The following is a 17,753-nucleotide window of genomic DNA, read 5'->3' as shown; positions in this document are numbered from 1 at the left end:
TCAGGATTTGCAGCCACTGACTCGGTCCAGAATGACGTACAAACCTTGTTAGGAACTTTCAGGGAAAGATATTTATCCCAGACAGGAATAATCTCATCATTTCATTCTGTGCTAAAACACGTGTCTACAGAGTGGCCACATATGGATAGCGGAGCCAAAGAGGGGGAAATGTCATCTTGTTTTTGTTTTTTCAGTTGAATCAAACTCAAAGACAAGAACAGCTGACTGTTAATCCCCGTATGCAACGATGACAGAGTGAAAAAGAGATTGGGAGGTCCGTCCCGTCTATCCGCTTGCGTTAACCATCAACATAGTTCTGAGCTCTGGTCGTCAGAATCGACCTTCGTTTAGTTCTTCGTCTTATTTCAAGTTCTTCCTTTGCTCCTGCTCCTGAAACATCACCTTTTATTTTTCTCCAGAAAAGTTCAACTACGGATCATTTAGTTTATTCTAGAACCACAAACAACAGAACTGCACTTTCTAGAATGAGCTTTTATGCACCACCAGCCCCTTTACGTGTTTTTATATTAATATTAGTCAAATAAATAACTCAGGGTGTTAGCTGGCCCAACGGCAGCTCCTGGAGCTCCACGGCTATTATCTGCACTGTAAAACGTGTTGGGGGTGGGGGGGGGGGGGGGGGGGCAACAAGGCGGCCAAAGCACCTATTAATATACTGATAGCTTCCTGGCGAGAGCAGGCCGTTCCAGTGGGACTCTGGAGGGGTCACGGGGGGGTGGTGGTGGTGAACGTTTCCCACGATCCAGGCCGCTCTCTGGGTGTGACTCTCACCGCCGTGGATCAGAAACAGACAGACGGCGGCGAGGATGAGCTGCTGTAGGGGGATCACGATGGCCCTGGAATCATTTTAGTGACAGTGAAGAGCTTCAAGAGGACTTGACTTTCACAGTTAAAGTGGAACTCAACAGAGGGAAGAGGCTGCTGCTGCTGTTGCTGCTGCTGCTGCTGCTGCTGCTGCTGCTGCTGCTGCTGCTGCTGCTTGTTATTGTGCAGGTGAATGAAAATCAGCCAGGAGAAAATGCAAATACCCCCCGACTGGCTGATTGTTTGCCAAACAGGCTTCAGTGGATTTTGCTTTTCTTTGCAAATAAGAGCAAATCAAACGACATGATGGAATATTTCTGTTCATGGCAGTTTGAAAAACGGATCACAGCAGTTTTATCAACGTCTCCTGATCTTGACTGAGCTCCCTAAAGCCGCTTCATTTAATACTCCAACAAATTATCACGGCAATGTTATTCTGTTCTATTCATACGCTACTCAGAAATGCAATAGTAGATGGAGGCGACACACCAGCCAAGGGGCTAACCTTCCAATAACCTACATCACTTCTTGTTGATAGATATAAACAAAACTAGACCCAGAGTCCTGCAGGGATAGACTCTTACATGTTTAAGCTGAATACAATTATTATCTGTGTTACAAAAAATAACTACTATATGTTTAACTTAACACTCTTTAGATTTAGTTTTTGAAATGATTCTACCTTTTCTAAATGTATAACAACAGCTTTTAATATTTATATTATTACTAATAAAGATTTACATCATTAAGGGAGCATTTCATTGTAAAAATGGTACAAACTAATCTTCTACACCTTTAAAATAAAGCTTAATGAAGCCGGCGCATGCGCTTTAACGGATCAACATGTTCAAAACTGAGGTTGGGTGTTTACCTTTGATTCCAGATAAAACGTCAAACGCTTTTTTCTCCCAAATATCCGAACGCTGACATGATCCGCGCGGACAAACTGCTCACCGACCAAGCCTGGCGCTCCAACCACAGCTGTCAATCTCTGTAGACCCCACTACAGGCCGTTTCCGGTGGCTCCCTTCAAAATAAAGCGGATTTTTAGTTGTGTTTTTTTTATTATTATTTTGTCATTATTATTATTTCACTTTTAGCTGCACTCTTTGAAGCTGGAATACAAGTATTTGTTGAAAAATCCACTTTAAAAAAATTAATACATGTATTGTTTTGTAACTTTGTTGTTTCCCGGCTGTTTTATTTTTCTTTGTCTGTGGACAGAAAACGTCGCATCTGCTTTAGTACTTTTTTTAAACAAAAATATTCCACTAAAATGTGTAAAGTTCAATGAACACGTACTCCCTGACGTCCAAATCAATGTATTTAAGGAGCGTAGCCTACATTAAAACAAAATCTGAAATGTTTTTAAGGAGATTTTATCAAACAAAGCTTCTCTGCATTTGCTGGCTATGATGGAATAATCCCGGGGGGTGTTTTTAATCTGAATATGAATTTTCAAATACCACATAGATGTGAGGTATTTATCAAACCGTTTAATCAGTGCGGGGGAAAAAAAGGATGAGGTCCCACCGAGATTTGAACTCGGATCGCTGGATTCAAAGTCCAGAGTGCTAACCATTACACCATGGGACCATGCCGTCGCCCGGCGAGACAACTTTTTAAATAAGGTAAATAATCGATCACATCACTGCGATCATATCACGTGTATTTGTTTGTTTTATACTTCCACATTAAAACATAAATTTGTATTTAAAATGACATTCACAGTTGCTTATATTTGACATACTAAACAGAGCCCAGTGAACGCGGAGGGCTGAATTGGTTTGGGAAAACTCTATCTTGAGCTCCTCAGCCAAAACACAGACAGAGAATTATTAAAGTATAGCTATTTTCAGGTTTTAGAAAATGTTTTCCAAAGAATCTATTTACTTGGAGGATGTTTTTCATGTTTTTCATTTTTTGGTAGCAGCATATTTGGGATCACCTTTTCTAGATGAAAAAGTAAATGACCAACTAACACATTATACACATAAATAAAATAACTTTTAGAAGATACGTTTTTAAAATACACTATCCAATAAATAAATAAATAAATAAAAAACAAAAAAAAAAAAAAAAAAAATGCTACTCGTCTTGTAGTTCGTTTATACGCCACATGGGGGCAGCAGAGTGTGGCGTACACACATTAGACGCAAAGACAAACAGGTAAAGTGGCTGATTTTACGCATCTAACCCTTGTGCTTTCTTAGGCACTTTAACATTGGGAGTGGGGTCATCTAGAGACACTAGACAGTGCGCTGAACTTTATTTTTAAATGATTTGTGATCTTCTCTGGTGTCCTCTTCACCTTTATCCACCTTTGTCATGGTAGAGAGAACACGTCAATGAGACATCGGATAGCACAAGGGTTAATCTTACCTAAAGTTAAAATGTTTACCTTTATTTGTCTAGAAAGGAACATTATATGATATTCTTTTCCTCAAAGTTTAATGCATGTAAAGAGAAATGAATGCAAATGTGCACAATCAGCATGAGTGACACGATGTGGAGCAGTTTCTCCACTGCAGGCCTGTCCCATACAGCTTCACCCACCCTCTGCTAAACACAATGAAGGCAAACCAACGCCATGTCCCTCTCTGCTTTGTCTTTGCTAACAGCTCAAAGCACACCACACTCATCCTTGTCATCACAATCTCTAACACGTGAGGAGATCCCTCCCACTTGACCTGTGACCCTTTTATCCCCATTTAAGGCTAGTGTTCATACATACGCACAGATGGTTGGACAGATTCACAGGAGATTTGGCCGTGTATGAACACATTTGAGCAATTTAGAGGAAAATTGGCATCCAGGTGGAGTTTCCACTTGATGAAATAATCAATAATTAAATCAATTATTGCAGGTACTTAAAAAAAGCGCAAAAATGTGTGTTTTGCATTATTTATGGAGGTAGTGACTCTACTCTTAAATGATTGAAGCTGATCAAAATTTGACACTTAAAAAGAAATGCTGCAACACGTTATGTAGGATGAGCAGGAAGGTTAATGACCTTCAAGAAGTTTTGAAGTTTTGCCATATCTGATTAAATCCCTTTTTTGAGTCTGTGTGAAATAAACACACTTTATCTCCCCCTAAAAAAAAATCCTGCCAGGTCAGACAAATGTAATCTAGCATCCTCCTGAGCTGGGAGCCGTTTTAAGGGGTCAGTGGGGGACAGAGGATTTACCTTTGTCCCAGTTTCAGATAATGTTGACTTAAAACTTTCAATCAGTTAACACAGCAAGAGCAAGATTAACAGAGTCCAGCTGTTCTCAGCAAATATAGACTGAACGTCTCCTATTTATTTAAAGATACTTTAATAATTAGCAAAATCAGAAAAAAGTACAAGAGTCTGCTAAACAAAAAATTCTATGTAGGAAAAAATCAAAATAACAATTTCAATTGAAATAATAATGCTAGAGCATTAAGGCAGAATTTTATACACAGTTTTTTACAGAAAAAACTAAAAGGTTTGGCCAAAACTTTTGTCAATTTTAACCAAAACAACTGGTAAGGGAAAAAAAAGTGTAAAATTTTGCACGACAGCAGTGACAGATGGTTTGAGAGCGCCGCTTAAAAAAAACAATTCATTTATGTTAAAGGAGAAAAAGCGGCGCCAAACAGGTATCACCTGTCCGACGTTTACAAAGCCGCCTCCTCTCCTCTGCCCAGGCGGCTTCACAGCAATTCACACCTGGAATCATGTGACCAAAACAAGCCGTGTGTTGACCACAGCGCGCTGCGACCCCGATGACCCACGGGGCGGCTGGCTGGTCCAGGAACACGCGTGACTTCCTTCCTGACTCACAAGTGTCAATGTCCCAACAGGTCCCGCTTCAACAGACGTGAAAGGAAACCTTTTGATTTGAAGCAGTTTGGACCACAAACACAGGTTTTTGCCTACTGTGCTGCTGAACTGAAGGACAATGTTTTGTTTTTTTAATCCGACACACTTCATGCTTCTCTACTGATCCACGTTTCACCCGTCGATCTAAGACCTCTGCATCTGAGGCAACTTTTTTGCTAGAAAGAAATAACCAGAAACTAGGTTTTGTGTCATCTGTGTCCCGGTGAAGAAGGCTTCACCTTTGTCTCTGCTGCTTAAAGAGAAATGTTTACAACGTTGGCATCTCTGACTGATTACAGTCACTTTAGGAGCTGCTATGGTGCTTCAATCAAAAATAAGTTAAGAATATTGTTATTTACATCAGTGCTTCTCCTGTTTCCTAAATTATTATTTTATTCTAATTTTTTATTGTACTTAATTACCAATAAAGAATAAAATAAACAACCGTTTTCACAACTTTGATATCTATGACACCAAAAATGAAGGCAATAATAAAGACGGCCCTAAATAACAAATAGCGAGTATTTCCAGCATTTGCTGCAATGACAGCTTGACGGCGGCGTCTGCCGCTCCTCACCGGCCCCATGGTGATGTTCTGAGGCAAAGATCCACCTGCAGCTCTACCAGGTCACTTGTAGGTCCAATCATCCGGTCTCTGCTTCAGCTGGTCCCAGACCTGCTCTGTGGGGTTCAGGTCATGTGAGACACGCCCACTTCCTGAAGTCCAGCTGTAACGATTCTGGTCCCGTGTGGTGGAGCGTGACCATCCATGAACAGGAAGTTGGAGGTGTTCTTGGGGGATGATGGTGGTTCTCCGAGGTCAGAACCTGCAGTGACTGGACCGTCTACAAGAACCTGCTGAAGCCGGTCCAGACTGTTGCTCCTCCTCCACCAAAGTGAATCCTGGAGACCACGTTGACCTGGGGGTGTCGCTCCCCTCGCCTTCTCCAGCGATGCTGACGGCCGTCATTTCTGTCTCATCCGTGAACAGGACGGTAGACCGCCGCTGCATCGTCCATGGTTGTGGTCTGTCACTGGGGGCGGGGCTCCACTCCTGGGTCAGTCACAAACTCTGCTGATGACACTTGGAGACTCCCCAGGTTCACCTGCAACACCTGAATGTCCAACCCCAACCTGAAAGGCGCTGTGGTCAGGTGGAGCTGCTCGCCGTCAAGCGGCGTCGTGTGTTTGAACGATGAACTTGGAACGACTTCCTGACTAAATCGGCCTTTTGGACCCACAGAACGTTGACACTGATGAAACTCTGAAAAGGTTTTAGTTTTGGTCCCCAATAAGTGACTGAACACACTGAGTGACACCATCATGTGTTTTTCACCACATCCTGAACCTTTTGTGAGGGTGGTTCCAGCATCAGCCCAGCATCCCTCTGGAGAATCTCCTGACCCACAAAGATTTTCTCCTCTGAGTTCAGCAGATGGACCTGGCATATGTTGCATGCCTTCCTTGTCTGCCTTTTGTTTTGTTTTTTAGACGTGTCACCTTCATAATGCCTTGTATTCGGGGGTCAGGGCCTGAGAAGAAGGAATGTTTCACATGCAGAGAGGAACCTCACGAGTCACAGAGCTGAATCCTGCACAGCACAAAGTCTCCAAACGTCTCTCTGTGGGTTTGGTTTTGCTGGAATGAGAATTACAGGGGGCTGAAAGTGGAGTTCGCACTTGATAATGTCTGTTAGGGCCGGCAGGGTTTATTTTGGAGGTGAAACAGGACACTGAGTCCACAGAAAATTGACGCTAAATGTATTTTTTAAAAAAAGCTTTACAGCCCCTCCTGTCCTTTCTCAGATCATTCTTTCTTTCTATTTGCTTAAAGAAATAAACTGTTTCAGTAATGTGAAGCCTTCATAAAGATCATCTTCTGATTCTCCAAAACATGGAGGAGCTCTAGACCTCACATAACCTCCATTTCTGTGTTCAGGTGTGATTCATGGTATCTCCCAAATGTTTTTTTTTTCTTTTTTGAATGCAGCCTCTCTCCTCACAAGAATGCATGCTCTCATCCTTTGCCATTTTTAAATGAAGCTTACCCAAATATTAGCCTTGCAGGCCATCAGCCATTAAATCTGCCACCATTGACATGAGCGGAGCTCTGAAATGTGTAACCTTCAGGGCTGCGGGTAGCGCAGGTGTTACAGGAAGGAGGAAATGCAGGCGGCGTCCTCGGAGACTCGCAGTTTGGCACGAAACAGTGAGGGCGTCATGCAGCTGTCATGAAATTATATCTGCTATCCACTCGAATACAGAAAAACTGTTGTTTTTTAGTTTTTTTTTTGCAGTCTGAGCAAAGCGGGTTGTTTGAAGAACATGAAGAGAAACAGAAACTAGATTTATAAAAAAATCATCAGCCTACTTTTCTTTTTTTTGGACACATTCCAGCCCACCGAGAGCAGAAAGTGAATTTTTTTGATTTGGGATAAAACCTTTAAGTCTGATCATGGACAGAATTATTTCTGAAAATGAACATCCTTCCAGGTTGTGCAATAAGGAGCAGAAATGAGTGTGTTAAAGCCTCTCAACAAGTCTTTACATGATTTGTGGAAAGGATCCTTCTGATTTTTGTGAGATAAAAAGCACCAAACTGAAACCACAGAGGAGGACCAGAGGTGTGTCCAACACCTTTGGAACCAAGAACTAGTCCCGATTTAACTGGAGAACAGACTGTCCAAGCTTTAATGAGCCCAAACCACTTCTTTTTAAAATAACTATTAGTTGTTTTAGTTAAAAGAAAAGACAAAATTACCAAAGAAACCTGAACCACGTCCAGAGCCTTGTGGAACACCATCACAGGCCCATTTTATAGGGGAAAAGCCGTTAAAGTCCCACTTCAATCAGCTTTTAAAATACTTTCAAGGTGTTCCAAGTGGTCTTTAAATGCCTAAAGCAAAACACTGTTGTTTTCTAGGACATGTTTTCTGGAGAGCAGCGGGGGTTCGTTGGATTTTCACCACCTGAAGCAACCCAGCCCCCACTTCCCGTCACCCGTTACTGCGATTTTTGTTTTTGTTTACACACTCTCTCCAGCTAGCTGACAGCCCCTCACACCTAACATTGCCGTCAAAGACGGTTATGAATCTATTGGTCTGCAGATATGCATCAGAATGGGGCGGAGCTCGGAGCTTGTGGCCCCGCCCAGCCCATTTTCTTCGTCACAATCACGGCATTTTTTCATCTGCTCCTGATTCTCACTGATTTAATAAAGAAATACTGAGATGCAATTTTTAATTACATTTTCTTTGTTTGTCCTCCATCTTCAGATTTTTTTTTTTATAACACCAAAAATATCGTTTTACATCGGAGTGGGTCTTTAAAGCGGCTCTTAAATCAGGAAAAGTGGGAACAAAGCTAGAAAACATGAAGTCATCAGGGACTTTCCACTTCTTTTGCGGGTTTTCCCGTGAATTTTGGATTAATTGGCGCTAGAATTCCTGCATCTGTCCTCTACACAATGCTGTGTAAACACAGTTGTCATATTGTGATGAATTATTAAACCAAGGTAAAGGATTGGGTTCATCTACATCAAACAAAAAAAAGAAAATAAAACCAAACAATTTCACAGTTGGGGAGAAAAAAGTCATTGGATGAACAGAAAACTTCCTGTTTTATTATAAACACTTAATTACAGTTGATTCCTTCTGATGCTTGAACAGGAAGCATCCGGACTTAAAGGCTGGGAAGTGGAAGGAGTTTGGACATTTTGATCACTTTGGTGGTCAACAAATAAATAAATCTGACAGAAACTGTTTTTTTTTTCTTCTAAAACTCTCTTTCATTGCCAGACAAAGTTTTAAAAATGCCATACATACGGCCTGCATCACTGAGAGAAACAAAAAATCAATTGAAGATAATTATTAGAGCAAAAAGAAACATCCTAACTGATAGATCTAAATGAACTGAATAGGTGCTCCAGTAAAAAAACAAACAAAAAAAAATCCCTTTTAGCGTCTAAACTCTTTAATAAAATCACAAAATAAGAGCTTCTATTTTGGCAGTTTCACAGAGCCTTTCCAGAAGCTTCAGGAAGTTTAAGGTGTCCTAAAAATAGGGCAGAGGATGCAGGAAGTAGGTTAAAAAACAATAACATCCAGTCAGAAAGGATACGCATCAACGAGCAAAGGGGAGACACAGAAATGTGTGTGTGACCCTGAAAAATGAGGGAAAGTCCTCCAAACCTGTGAAGAAACACAAAGTTTACAACAGCGAAGAATAGAAAAAATACGTTTAGACTATTAGACCCACTGAAAAGCCATCATAGATGGATTTAAATGGATAAAAATATCATTTAAAATAGATACATCACAGAAATGAAAGGAAACAAAAAGCGAATCTGTTTTATTCTTCAGCCGTTTGTCAACATCTTGTTGTTTAAAGGTCTTCCTCATGAGGATCTGTGGAGATTTTGAAATGTAAACTAAAAATGCATCATTTTATTAACCAATTTTTATTAACCATGCCATGTTTGTCCTTTGATTGTTGTTGCTTTTAATTAATATTGTGTTTTATGAATCTTAAACATTTTTTTACCTAATGCCAAAATAAAAACCTCCTGTAAATGTTGAGTTTTTTTACAGTGAATGGTTGGGACAATGATAATTCCACACTGTCAGTGAATCTGCATGAAAATCCTGATATAAAGGCCACAAAAACCTCCTGTCAGGGTTGACTGCAATATTTAAAACACTTATTGTTTCCTGACAAAAGGGAGTTTTGTTTTTTTTCAGACAGGAGGTTTTGCATTTTGGTCATCAATACGTCTTTTCTGTCAATCACCGTGTTTTTCTACTGCAGGTTGATGAAAGGTGCTCTACAAATGAAGTGATTGATAATGAATCAGATCCACTTTCTTTTTGATAATCTCTTTTTTTATCCGATGCCTTCATTTAAAGACAGGAAGTGGGGCATCAGCAGCTTCTGGCGTGTTTTCTTTCCTCGCAGTTGGTTCTGTTTTGTTCTCCTGTAGGACCTGCTGGTAATTACGGCCGCACGTGCCCCGACTGGAACCTGAGAGGCAGCGGGGAGATCATTTCTGTCACTCACAAAGCTCAGATTTGCACTTCTGGACACCTGCACACCCTTACAAACCTGCTTTTCTTTCTATTTCTGACACCTTTCTCTGTTTCATGTATGCAAACAACCTAATGAAACCTTCAGATTGCCTGTGACTGACTTTCCTGCCTGTAGTGAATAAACCCTCTTGGTCCGGCAGAAACAAACACCTCCTTGTGTTTTGAAAGCCCCTCTGGGCCGCTGCTGCCACTTTCCCTCCTGACTTGAGATCTCCCCTGCTCCAGCTCCACATGTTGACATGCACGGCTCCTTCCCTGCAGTTCTGTCACATGTGATCTGCTCACTCGCCGTCCCTGCTTCACGCCTCCGTGCCCACGGTTACAGTCATCCTGCCCGATGGTCACAAAGGCTAATGGAAAGCAAACAAAGACAGTTCTGACATCCTCGTCAGCACCGTGCTGGGTTAAAAGTCACTAAAGCACCGTCCAGTCTGAACAAGAATTTAGAGAAATTCAGTTTTCTAGAAATTGTTCACAGAACTCTGAAAGCAGCGCCCTTAAGTCCTGTCCCAATGGCAGATTTTCTTTGAACAAGCAATAGAATCCTCCAATGAAAATCCTCTAACTAGGAATTCTTAAATTACAAACTCCAGTCATTTTATTTCAATCACTAAGACATGGTTTCTCAAACCAAAATTAAAAAAACTTTCTTGATACGATTATTTAGACAGACGGTGTGACCATTTTTTTATTTTTGACTAATTTCAATCTCATTTGTTTTAAAATCATGTTTTTTTGTGTAATAAGATGTCAAACAGAAACAAAGAGTTCCACGCGAGCGATCGAAAAGGGAAAAACAAGCCGAAAATGTGAGGATTCTGTGCTACTGGTTTTAGTTTGTTTTTTAAGTTGTGTTCTTGGTTTTTTGTCATGTTTTGAGTTGTTCCCCAGTTCATGTTGATTCTCCACAGCTGTTTTCATTTCTGTAGATTATCCTCAGCCTATTCAGGCGTCTGCTTTTTCAGTTCTTCCTTGTGAGATCATCTGCCCCTTATTTTAATTTTAATTTTGTTTTTTAATTTCTAGTTTTATTTAATTTTCTTTTTTTTTTACAATTTTGTTTCCTAGATGTTTCAGTTTCTGTCACCAAGCCTGGTCTGCTGTATTATAGCTCCTCTACTGCCTGTCCTTACAAAAAGGCTAACTGTTAGACACAACTATATTAATTTAAATGTTATACAGCCCCTTAAGTATTTGCCAGTTCTAAGCAAGTAGTCCGTATTTTTTTTAGTTTTCATGAAATATTTGTAGTTCAGTTTGCTTAGTGACCAAAAATATTGAAATAAGTGGAACGTTTCTGAACAAACTGTGAAGTACAAGTTGGCCATTTTTAATAAATCCTCATAAAATCTAAAACATCAAAGACCTATCTCCAGAAAATAAATCTAACCTTTTTGTTTTCTAGATAATGAGTCTAACTTTTCCACATGTAATTTAACTTTAAGATAACATCCTCAACCCAAGTCACAGGGAAGTTTTATGAGTTTTAAATCAAGATTTTCGTCTGTCAAGAGCTTGATTGGGACTCATTTTAATAATTGTTTCCTACATTCCTACAGAACCTGCATTGGTGGTGCTGATGGCACATTTCTGCAGTCAGCAAAGAACACATGAGAGCGTGCAAAAGAAAGAAGAAACTAACAACTGGGTCCTGCAGTGTCCACATGCGCGGAAGAGTCCTTTGTGGTTAGAGGTGTAAATCCTCAGATTATATTGCACATTAAATTTGTCAGCGTTTCCCAAGAAGGTCTGAAGTTCTTTAATAGCTGTGGGAACGCTGTGTGCATGAAGCTGGATCGCCATCTGGAAGAAGAACAAGATGCCCGAGAACATTCAGAAGATTCTAGACTGAAATCTCTGAATGCCGATCTGCTTTTATAAAGAAAACCCCCCAAAAAGAATTCTAAACTTATGCATTTACATAAAGCAATACCATCATTTTACTTTATGTATTTATTCATGTCTGCATTTTTGGTTCTATTTGTTTTGCAGCCTAGTATCCCTTGTGCTATCCTAGGCACTTTAACGTTGGGAGTTGGGTCATCTAGACCCACTAGACAGTGCTCTGAACCTTTTTTCTTCAATGATTTGTGATCTTCACTGGTGTCCATGGATTACATGAAATCTTTCCACCTTTATCCACCTTTGTCATGGTAGGGAGAACACCTCAATGTAAGGGTGGGGTCATCTAAGATAACACAAGGGTTAAGAGAAGTTTGGGACTTAGAGAAATATTATTTAGGCTTTACTGTGACAATCTAAATAACCAAAAAAACACTTTTTTATTTTATTTTTTGGTCCTAATTTGAAAGATGAGACTATTGAACAACATTTTCGGTCGGATGCTTTTACGTGACCTTTACCTGACAGCAGCAGAAGAAGGCAGTGGTGCAATCTGGAGGAAGCACTTGTTGAGATGAGATGAAATCACAATCGAACGCGAGAAGGAAGAGTCTATGTCCAGCAAGCAACGTGAAAGAGGGTTTTGTTTTTATTGACATTTGTCAGTGTGGGTAGAGTAGAAAAAGACTGTGTGAGCATTCAGTTTTCCTAAAAAATGGGGTTTGAACTAAATATTTACAGAGTAGAATGACGAAAGCAGCTGAAGTCCTAGTTTTTCTGTGAGGTTGAAGTTGGCGCTTGTGAACGTAGAAAGCTGTTTGGTGATTATACTGGGTCCTAAAAACCTCAGAGATGCTCTGTCTGCTCAGATAGTCTCCCTGGATGGTATAAGTATAGCCCCCAATTCCACAGTTAGAAACCTTGGGGTTTTATTTGACCAGGATTTATCATTTAAGGCTCACATATCTCAGGCGTGTAGAACTGCCTTTTTTCACCTGCGGAATATTGCTAAGATCAGAAATCTACTTTCTAAGAGTGATGCTGAAAAACTCATCCATGCATTTGTTACGTCGAGGCTGGATTACTGTAACTCCTTGTTAGCAGCGTGTCCTAAGAGTTCCTTAAGAAGTCTCCAGCTTGTTCAGAACGCAGCAGCTAGATTGTTGGCAGGAACTAGCACTCCTGGGGAGTGGGAGTGCTTCCAGATTCCAGTTGGCTCATCCGTGCTCCTGTACCTGACCGTGTCCCTCGTCTCTACAACTGCTCCTACACCTGGCTGTGGTTCCTGTCTCAGGCTCGACTCGCGCCCCCGACTGTCCCCCCAACTCCATCTGGATGAAGCTCGTCCGCTGGACTTTAACCATGTAGTTGTAGGGTTTGATAAGTTAATTCTCTATGAGTTCTGGTAAATCGCCTGTCCGTCCTGGGGGAGGATCCCTCCTTCATGTGGACACCCCTGAGGTTTCTTTGTTTTTTTCGTTTTTCCAGGAGTATTTCCTCACTGCGAAGGGGGGTCTAAGGGCAGGGATGCCCAGTTTAGTCTGTTTAGTTAAAGTTTTAGTATTATCCTATTGAATTCTGCGCATTTATGATCCTTTTTGATTGTATGTTTTCTTTATAATTACAGATACAAAGCCCATTGAGACGACTGTTGTTGTGAATTTGGGCTATAGAAATAAAATTGAATTGAATTGAATCCCTAATCTTTAAAATCTGGTTGATAAATAGTACATTCTGATGTACATTTCTTTGAACTTCCTTACTCACCTGTGATTTTAGATTCTTCTCTGTTGTAACTGTTACTTATCTGTGCTTTTCCTATTTGTTTAAGGCATATTGGAAGAATGAAAAAAAATATACCTAATACATAAAAAGTGAGAAACGTTTTAATCTTTACATGAAATTTTTACAGATATGTAAAGAATGAATCTCGTTAAAACCACGGAAGAAGTACGAATAAACCACACAATGAACACGTAAACCAACGTAGAACATGAACCATGTGATTATTCAGCTGTTCATATCAATTCATTAGTGATTTGTGCCTCAATTAGGTCATGTGAACACAATATGTGCGCCGTGTCCGCGATATAAAAGAAATACATCGGTGGTTCATGCGTGAAAAGTTTATTAGACATACGTGGAACGGTCGTGGAAAGACAAAAATGTGTGAATGTATCTCGGTTAAATGCGCATAAACTGTCTATTTCTCAACCGACTAAACATTTTAAGCAGCTCCAAATTGATTTCAGGTCTAAAATCATCGTTGGACGTCTGCGCACATCGACGAATGCAAGAAACATTTCTGAATGACGTAAATCACGCCTGGATAACGCAAGACATGAGAATTTCATTCGTGGAAAATGCGCAGAATGTACGTAATGGTGAGTCTTTCCTGTTTTCCAACTCGTGCTGTTTAATGTGCTCTATCCTAATTCTTCTCCTGATAAACCAATCAAATTATGAACACGAGTTTCTTATGTGGTGCAGTTGAGTACGGAAGTGATTTTTTTGATTCTACAATACAACAATTTATATTTTTTTCCCTAAGTTGAAACAAACGTGTAAATTAGGGCCCATGGATGAGACTTGGCAGGCTTCAAGTCAACCACGACGCCGTCATCTCACTTTACCTTTATTCCGTGTGCTGTTCTGACGGCGGTTTGACGCGTGTCAAAGTCGCTTTCTTCATGTTTGTTTATTCATCTTATTAGTGCGTGATGTGCATGAGACATCTGTAAGGTCGCTGGTCAAAAACAGAGAGATCTCTGGCACACGGCGAGGATTCATGGCTGCAATAAAGAAAAAAAGAATCCTCACTGAGTCGAATGTCTGACCTTACTGGAGCAGAACTGCCATTAAGGAGGGAAAAACCTGCAATGTTTGCCTTCAGGAGCTGATAATAAGACAGAAAAACAATCACTGTGAGGTTATTCATGCATCTTCTCTGCTCAAACGTTGGCTTGTGTGTTGCTGCTCTTCTGTCTGCATTTCTTAGACTTGATAAGGACCAGATTATTACTTCCCTTACATTCTAAATCCTCATTTTCCAGGGCATTTTATTTTGAAGGTACTTAGCGTCTCACCAGGTCAGACTTTTACGAACTACCTGTTTTCATTTTTGGTCTCGGATAAGTGAATTCCATGTCGCATACCAGCTTCAGAGCGGCGTATTCTTGGTCCAGAACTATATTTTAAAATGACAGAGTCAGCTGCTGAACACATGGCGGCTCATCTGTCCACAGAGAACTGATTGTGAATTGCCAGAATCTGCGGCTCACACTGTTTAGATTTTTTTTACTCCCCAACCACAACATTTACGCAGCCTCCTGCTTCTTTAGTGTTCTGAGTTTAACCGATGAAAGGAACTTCAAAATCTGAACTTTGGTTTTACAGCATTTTGGAGAAACAGTTGTTTATTTCATAAAGTATGCGGCCAGTATTTGTGTTCAGGTTTATCCGACAGCATCCCCATGAATCCTGGCTCTGCAGGAGCCACTTGCTTCGGGGAGGCTCGGCATGAGAAGAGCGCTTTTTAAAGGCCGCGGAGCGCCAACACTGCTCATTTATCCCTGCGGTGGAGAAAGAGCTCTAAATCTGTCTGAAGCTGTTTTCACTCCCAGACTCCCTCCAGGTGGGACACCTCTGATAAAACCCACAGACTGCTCCGAGGAGAACTCCCACAGACAGACTCACTCTGTAAAGCAAGGCCTGGATTAGGGAGGGAGAGGAATAGAGCGGCTGTGAGAAAGAAGAGGAAGGCCTCTATTTGTACACACTTTGTATTTCTCTGTGCGACGAATCAGCATGACACCCTCCAATAAATCGCACGTATTGACTAAATAAACTGGCACTGGACCGGGGCGGCATGTGTAAGACGTTTTCACTGTATGCGCATTCAGATAAAGTACGAGTGCAAACCGAAAGGGAAATGCTGAAATACGGACAGAGGTGTGCTTGGGTGGATCTGAGTTTCTGAAGGTCAGCTGCACAAAGCGTGTGAGATTACATGCAGATATCTGGCGAGGAGGGTTGCTTTCAATGTATGTGGGAAAGGAAAGATAATTACCAGGAGTGCAGCGCTTTTGATTCACACCTGGAGGGACACCTGAAGCAACAATGGCGCTTCATGTTCTGTCCCGTTTGTGGTTAGCGCCGTTCATGAGCGGTTTTTGGGACTTCTAGCATAAAATTGCTAATGTAAAAATGTAATATTGCAAATGTTTTGTGTTACGGATTCGAGTTCAAGAAGCCAGATGCAGAGAAAGGCTTGGACGCCAAAAGGGCGAGCTGAAGCTTGTTTAATGACAGGAGCCAAGAATCACCTCACAAGAGGGGAAAAAAGAGGGGAAAGGTCAGTAAATCAAAACGAAGGCGCATGCAGCGTGTGGAACCATGAAATGATAACCAAACACAACGCTCCAACACTGAGAAATAAAACAGGCAGACAACTTAACTAACAAGGTGCAGCTGTGAACTCCAGCAGGACGCACAGGTGAGTGGGCGGAGCTGCACCAAGTGATGGGATTCATGGGAATGGAGTCATTTCCCATCCAGTTTAATTCCTCTAAAGCCAAATTTTGTACTTGCAGGAAACGGTACAGAGCACTTAGCAGGAGGATCTTGAACTTGATTCTAGAATCAACTGGGATCCAGTGAAGTGAAACCAACACAGGAGTGATGTGATCTCTTCTGCTAGTTCCTGCTAACAATCTAGCTGCTGCGTTCTGAACAAGCTGGAGACTTCTTAAGGAACTCTTAGGACACGCTGCTAACAAGGAGTTACAGTAATCCAGCCTCGACGTAACAAATGCATGGATGAGTTTTTCAGCATCACTCTTAAAAAGTATATTTCTGATCTTAGCAATATTCCACAGGTGAAAAAAGGCAGTTCTACACGCCTGAGATATGTGAGCCTTAAATGATAAATCCTGGTCAAATAAAACCCCAAGGTTTCTAACTGTGGAATTGGGGGCTATACTTATTCCATCCAGGGAGACTATCTGAGCAGACAGAGCATCTCTTAGGTTTTTAGGACCAAGTATAATGACCTCAGTTTTTTCTGGGTTCAAGAGGAGGTAATTAATTGTCATCCAGGTCTTGATGTCTCTAATGCAGGCATTAAGTTTCTCTATATTGTCATTCTGGTCAGGTTTAATGGATAAATACAACTGTGTATCATCAGCATAACAATGAAAACTAATGCTGTGTTTCCTGATTATGTTTCCTAAGGGGAAGCATGTAGATCATAAACAGGATGGGTCCTAAAACTGAGCCCTGTGGGACTACATAGTTAACTCGCATGCACTGAGAGGAATTTCAATTTACATTAACGAACTGGTACCTATCGGATAAATAGGATTTAAACCACTGGAGGGCAGATCCTCTTATTCCTATGTTATGCTCTAATCTTTGGAGTAAAATACTGTGGTCGATAGAGTCAAAGGCTGCACTGAGGTGTAAAAGGACCAGAATAGAAAGTAGTCCCTTTTCTCTGGCCAATAACAAGACTCTGACTAGTGCAGTTTCCGTACTGTGGTGAGGTCTAAACCCCGACTGAAAGTCTTCAAAGTGGCTATTGTCCTGTAGGTGGCAGTAAAGCTGCTTAACTACAACTCTTTCTATGATTTTAGAAATAAAGGGCAGGTTTGATATCGGTCTATAGTTGGCCAAGATGCTAGGATCCAAACTGGGCTTTTTCAGAAGAGGTTTAACAACTGCATATTTAAAAGACTGTGGCACATAACCTGTTTCCAGAGAGGTATTTATCATTGTTAATATGGAATCATTAATTAGGGGAAAAGTTTCTTTAAAAAGTCTAGTGGGAATTGGGTCTAACAGACAAGTTGAGGATTTGGAGGACGTAATAACTCATCTTATTTCCGCTTGATCCACAGCAGTGAAGCAGTCCAATGTTACAGAGGTTTCTATGGATGCCTCCACTTCTACCGCTTCAGCCTGCTCTAGGCTGATAGTAGGAATAATTAAATTCAACTTATGTCTAATATTTGAGATTTTACTATCGAAAAATGTAAGAAAATTATCAGAGCTGAGATAAACAGGAACATGTGGTTCTACTGAACTCTGACTGCGAGTTAATCTAGCAATAGTACTAAAAAGAAATCTTGGGTTGTTTCCATTCTCTGATATTAA

General features: G+C 40.9%; 1 protein-coding gene and 1 non-coding gene across 3 annotated transcripts in view; both read right to left on the bottom strand.

The window, feature by feature from the left end:
* The window catches only part of calcrl2 (calcitonin receptor-like 2), a 34,711-nt gene extending 32,874 nt beyond the window's left edge, over positions 1-1,837 (bottom strand). The window contains exon 1 of one of the 2 annotated variants that reach the window (XM_023956337.2): positions 1,697-1,837. The gene's annotated coding sequence lies outside the window, so the exon portion shown is untranslated. The remainder of the gene's footprint in view (positions 1-1,696) is intronic. The other variant, XM_078949969.1, reaches the window with a different exon arrangement.
* A 512-nt stretch (positions 1,838-2,349) lies between these two features.
* On the bottom strand, positions 2,350-2,421 carry trnaq-uug (transfer RNA glutamine (anticodon UUG)). The gene has a single exon. It is a non-coding gene; the product is annotated as a tRNA-Gln (tRNA).
* Between the last annotated feature and the right edge of the window lie 15,332 nt (positions 2,422-17,753).

The sequence above is a fragment of the Oryzias latipes genome, chromosome 7 (genome assembly GCF_053564925.1).
Source record: "Oryzias latipes strain Hd-rR chromosome 7, Olatipes_Hd-rR_3.1".
Classification (NCBI taxonomy): Eukaryota; Metazoa; Chordata; class Actinopteri; order Beloniformes; family Adrianichthyidae; genus Oryzias; species Oryzias latipes.
Note: the sequence above shows the minus strand (reverse complement) of the source record. Positions and strands in the feature narration are given on the sequence as shown.